Source organism: Tachypleus tridentatus, chromosome 7 (assembly GCF_004210375.1).
Source record: "Tachypleus tridentatus isolate NWPU-2018 chromosome 7, ASM421037v1, whole genome shotgun sequence".
In the NCBI taxonomy this organism is placed as follows: Eukaryota; Metazoa; Arthropoda; class Merostomata; order Xiphosura; family Limulidae; genus Tachypleus; species Tachypleus tridentatus.
The window spans coordinates 161,584,226-161,590,225 of NC_134831.1; the positions used below are offsets into that span (position 1 = coordinate 161,584,226).

At 33.6% G+C, this 6,000-nt stretch overlaps 1 protein-coding gene across 3 annotated transcripts in view; it reads right to left on the reverse strand.

The window, feature by feature from the left end:
* The window catches only part of LOC143257060 (tRNA (guanine-N(7)-)-methyltransferase), a 56,942-nt gene extending 52,056 nt beyond the window's left edge, over nt 1–4,886 (reverse strand). For 2 of the 3 annotated variants that reach the window (XM_076515186.1, XM_076515184.1), the window contains exon 1: nt 4,779–4,886. The gene's annotated coding sequence lies outside the window, so the exon portion shown is untranslated. The remainder of the gene's footprint in view (nt 1–4,778) is intronic. The other variant, XM_076515182.1, reaches the window with a different exon arrangement.
* Nucleotides 4,887–6,000: the final 1,114 nt, after the last annotated feature.

Sequence of the window (6,000 nt, forward strand, 5' to 3'; positions counted from 1 at the left end):
GAACGTTTAATAAAATGAACAGTAACATTTACGATAAATAAACACACATAACATCATTGCTAAGCCTAGATGTAAAACGAAGTAAACACCACTACTAGGCCTACTTGACTAATAATACTGGTTTAGAAATCTCAAAATATTTTTCGTCATATAACAAACAAGAACTCTCAACCACGTGGTCAACAAGGAGCGGAAAACGATTAATTTCTGAACAAAGAAAGTTCGCTAACCTATTCTGCATCTATTCGTTCACAAGATTGTAGTTAAATTACTTATTCAAGGAGTGGATACACGTGAACAAGGGAACAACAAAAATAAAAATAGACTTTCAAAATTAAATACTAGATTAAATACTAACGAGTAAAAAGTTCACGCCGACTCACAAACAGCAATATTCATTTTTTGTTACGTAGTCTCGCGCACACACAAGGTATCGACAACAGAGATAACAAATTTACTTTTGTGTCTTTTACCATACAAAATACACTTTAATTATAGTTCCTAATTTTCAGTACGAGAGAAATAAAATTTAATCTTACTCGCATAGTATACTCAAGATTGATACAATTAATAAGCAATCGTATAGTGCTGGAGAAATAAAACTAAAACCTAGTCTTACACGTATGCACATTTATGTCTAATATGAGAGATAAAACTAAAACATAATATTACGCGTAAGTACATATGGGATCGATACTATTAACATATAAAATCTAAAGAATGAGGGAAGGAATAAAAACTAACTTATAAGTAGATAAAAGCAAGTGCTCTGAGACTAGACAGACGTCTCTTGTTTGTCAGTGAATCATGGGTAAATACGTTCTATGTACAGTGCAAGAACAATAAAAAAAACAACTTGAACATTCTTAACGTCATGTTGTCCAGTCACGTTACCCTTTTAATGGTTAGTTATAAATCAAACACTGTTAAAATCTAGATACCGACGAGTTGACAGCGGAGGAACCATATAAGGCTTACTCTAATTTGTTTTTTTTTTTGTTTTAATTCTAATTTTCTAATCACAAAAGAAAAAAGTAAAATACTGGGAAGACGGCAAAATTATACATAATACATCAGTGATTATTTTTATGAGAGGAAACAATAGTAAAAATTATTTATGAATTTCGTCAACAGAGAAAAGTAAGTTCAATTCTTATGGATACTTTTTTTATTTTTCTTTATATAAGTAGCATGGCTACTGATAAAGCTAACCAAAACATAACCTAAAATAAGATCCGAGACCTCGTGATTGTCTCAAACTGTCAAAGATGCAAAATATATTGCTTTAAAATAATTATATATTCAAGAAACTAATTATATTAATAAAGGGAACTTAATTGCATCGAAGCATACAATAATAAAAATCTATCTTAATGAAAGTTAAAAAAATATTATTTCTCGTTGAGAATTTACAGAGCAAAGCCTTACAATGAATTATTTCTGTCAACAATTTAATACGAAGCGGTCAAATATATGACACTATTACTAGCTTTACAATAATCCTAATTAACGATATTTATTATGCTATGTGTTCTGTTTTAGTTTAATTCGATTCTGTTACACTTACCTGCTCATATCTGGATGACATACATTGAAAATAACTTTCAAAACAAAGTGCAAAAGAATTACAAAAACAGCTTAGAGTTGCGTATACGAGATAATTAATTAGTGACAAGAGCAACAATGTAAACAGAACTAATCAACAAATGAAAAGAACAGAACTTAACAATACTTGATAAGAACAACAATGTAAACAGAACTGATCAACAAATGACAATTACAACAATTTAAATAGAACTGATCAATAAGTGACATGAACAACAATATAAGGAAAACTGATCAATAACATAAACATAGTTGATCAACAAATGACAAGAACAACAATGTAAATAGATTTCATATACAATATAAAAAGAGCTGCTCAACAAGAGACAAGAACAACAATATAAACAGAACTGATCAAAAATTAGCAAGAACAATAATGTAAACAGAACTGATCAAAAATTAGCAAGAACAACAATGTAAACAGAACTGATCAACAAGAGCAAGAACAACAATGTAAACAGAACTGGTCAATAAGTGACAAAAAGAACAATATAAACAGCACTGATTAACAAGTGACAAGAAGAACAATATAAACAGAACTGATCGACAAGTGACAAAAACAACAATGTAAATAGAACTTAAAATTTCCATTAAGTGATTACATGGCCTTGAAAGGGCTAAGAGAGTCACTATAGATAGTAGAGTCTGTGTATTGCTTAGCTTTCATATGATCCACGGCAAGTGAAATTGCATACAACTCGGCAATAGAACTTGTAAGAGGGATCCACCTAGCTACAACAAATCGTGACAGAGTCTGATTGTGAACCATCCGTACAAATGAAAACATGAGAAAAGTTTAGAAAGGTGTTCGTGAAAGAGAAAACGGCACTTTTAATCTGAAGTATCAGACTTCTTCATATGACCCATGAAAATGTTAAAGGTATGGATGGTAACAAATGAAAATAGAATGGACTGATATCATCCATCGATAAATCCATCTCAGTCTCCTGGAGACGAAGACCGGAAGTAAGAACAGCAGACCGTACATTTGCAAAATGTATACTTCACTAAAGCAAGAAGACACAATGGCAGATGCTGGGAGTAAAAATTGGAGATGAAGTAGGGGTTAATAGGATTCAGAGTACAATTCCTGGACCGGAGAGATGATGAATTGCCCCGAACACTCTGTTGATGTATAAGGCTTGTTTGCACATGCTCCCCATTTTTTTTATCATTTTTACCAGTTGTAACGTTCGGTCTGTGACTGTAACTATGCTTAACAATTTATTATAAAATGCAAAAGATCCGTTACCTTTACTGCATTAATAAATGTTTATTTTGTAAGCCGCCATTTTACTTCTGATTAAGCTTTTCGTCTCTACTGTGAGAGAGAGATGGAAGAGTGATATGGTAGAGGCAGAAACAAACAAACAAACCAATACACTTGCTCTTACCTCACTGTTAACTAGTGGGCCGGCGATAAGTTAATGGTCTTCTACTTTAAAATACAGAGTGAATACTTATTGGGTTTATTTGTAAATTTGATGAGAAAAAGTTCAATTTAGTAAATAGGAGTGTAAAAAAAAGAGGACCAAGAAAAACAACTTGAGTTCGAGATTAACGTGCGTTTCAGAGCAACAATACTAATAATTAATAATTTATCGTCTGTTAATGATGTTAACTCACTACATAACCTAAAATAAGACAGGTAAGTATATGGATTTACAACGCTGAAATCAGCTGTTCAATTCTTCTCGGTGGACTCAGCACAAAGCCTGATCTGGCTTTGCTGTAAGAAAACATACACTCTTTTTTCTTTTTTAAATAATTGGTAGTTATTATAATTCATGGACTTACCCGTTAAGCCTACCTTTACAAACTACAACATGTAACACGTTTTGCTGATAATAAATTTGTAATTTTAATAACGAGATGGCCCGCCATGGCGAGGTGGTTAGAGCGCTTGACTCGTAATCAGAAGGTAGCAGGTTCGAATTCCCCTACCCCAAACATGCTCGCCCTTTCAACCATAGGGACGTTATAATGTTACGATCAATCCCACTATTCGTTTGTAAAAGAGTAGCTCAAGAGTTGTCAGTGAGAGGTGATGACTAGTTGCCTTACCTCTAGTCTTCACTGTGAAATCAATGATGGCTAGCGCAGATAGCCCTCGTGTAGCTTTGCGCAAAATTCAAAAAAAAGAAACAACACTCAGGTGATACGACCTCATGTGAACATCACTTCTCACAAACAAACAGGTAGTTTAAAGCTTACAAAGGCTTAAACGTTTCTCACAAGTAGTGTTTACTGGATATAGCACAAGGTAGAGTTTCTTATAACTACTGCGTACCTTAACCTCATTGTGTATTTGCTAAGGAGCCCTTGACACTTTCTTGCAATCTCCAGTTTGGGAACTCCTGACTTAAAAACAAAAATCACATGAAGCTAACATAAACTCGAAAGTCTTTTCAGCAATGTCATAATCTGTGTAATACATGAAAAAATAAACAAATAGATCGCGCTGATAATGTAATTTGTTTATTAAGAAAATGAAATGCCTTTTCTTTTATATCAATCTATTCGGAATATACAACTTACAAGAGAACCTGCCAATTATAAACTGCGAAAGACAAAAAATTTACTTTCAGTGCTGTAAAAACTTGCGTTGTGTAAACTAAAAACGATGTGGAGTAAAAACCTGAGAAACTGAAACTAACAGAGAAGATAAAATATAAGTTGAAACGTGGTTTACTAAAATTGTTAAGTAAACGAAATTGTAGGCTCGATTCTCGCCCGATTTTAGTTATTACTTCTTCAGATAGTTTCTAACCATTTATTAACCCTCTCTTTTGTCTATCCAACAGCATTATTTACCATTTTTAAGAATAATTTCTTAAGGATTTTAATTTCCACACGACTAGTTGACACTATCCATCGCCAGTTCTTAGATTTCTCTTTATCAACAAATACTGGCATCGATTTTATTATTACAACGTCATCATGGTTGAAAGGGCGAATATGTTTCGGTGATAAAATATGAGTCTGCGACCTGCAGATTACAAATCGAATGTTCTAAATATCTGGTCATGCCATGGCCCTAATGAAGCCAGAAAACCAGACAACTTTACATAACACTTTACAATAGTTCGTATACACTACATTCGACAAAATGATTATTATAATAGATAAGTCCCAGTCTATCAAATATAGAAAAACATAAAAATCAACAACACCTTATCTTTTGAGCTCAGTAGCCACGATAAGATCACCAAGTTACGCTTCCAGTATTGCCGAGTCTCTCGGGAAAAAGAAGCGGTATCACTACTCAACATTGATGAATTCCCCTCAAAATGGCGACTTGCGCGGCTGAAATGAAATACAGAATGTTTTAAGAAGGCGGGCCAGCAAGTTCACGATTGTGGGAGTGTGTTTAATTGAACAAGAGTCGGGAAAGGATAATTTAAAAAAATTATAATAAGATATAGGCTATTCATTCATCAAGACCACTCCTACAACCATTTTACTGCGAGTTGAAATTATTTACTAAAAAAGACCCAAATAAATGAACTTGGAATAAAAGAAGCCAGAAAAACTAAATTTCTCATATATTAAAACGGACTGGACGACACCATACACCTCTTACCGGCTAAGGTTTAATATCTTATTTCTTTATCTTAAGAATAAGCCATTAACTAGGGTAATCTCACATTTAATACATAAAGCAGATTGGTACTATTAGCCGGGGACACCTTATGAAAAGTGACAGTCAGTACCGCTATTGTAGCTTTGTAGATAGTGACTGTTTGTCACTCTCTGAAAAGCTGGTTAGTTGGTTGGTTGATTTAGTGTTTTATGGCACAAAGCAGCTAGGTTATCTGCGCCAAACGTCCGGTAAAAAGGTAAAAATAAATTAAATGTAGTAAAACACATAAAAGAAAATGAAGGTAAAACAAAACATCATTGAAAAACAGAAAATGCATAAAACCAATGTTGACACCTAGTTTACAATATTAAGAGAGAAAGCAGAGTAAGAGAAGTTGTAAAGGACTTTCTCTAGCATAATGGTAATGATCATAACCCGCCAGGAAGACTAACAGGGAAGTACAAGAACCACCGTCAGTCACCTGAAGTTGGTCTTTCCCGTCCTGGTTCCGGATTATGTGACATTATGGCCAGTACCAAAAGGTAAAGTAATAAAAGTGTTAAAAGACATGCAGCAAAATTGTAATAACAACTCGCCAGGACGACTAACGGGTAGTTCAAACGGATAGTTCAAACAGCAGCATTAGTTACCTGAAGTTGGCCTTTCCAATCCTGGTATCGAGTTATTTAATGTTCTGGCCATTTTCCAATTTCAAATTGAACTAGAGAGATTGAGACTTTTAAAAGGGAACCACAATTAAAAAGGTGTAATGAATAAATATCAAACACTTAAATGAGGTAAAAAAAGATTAA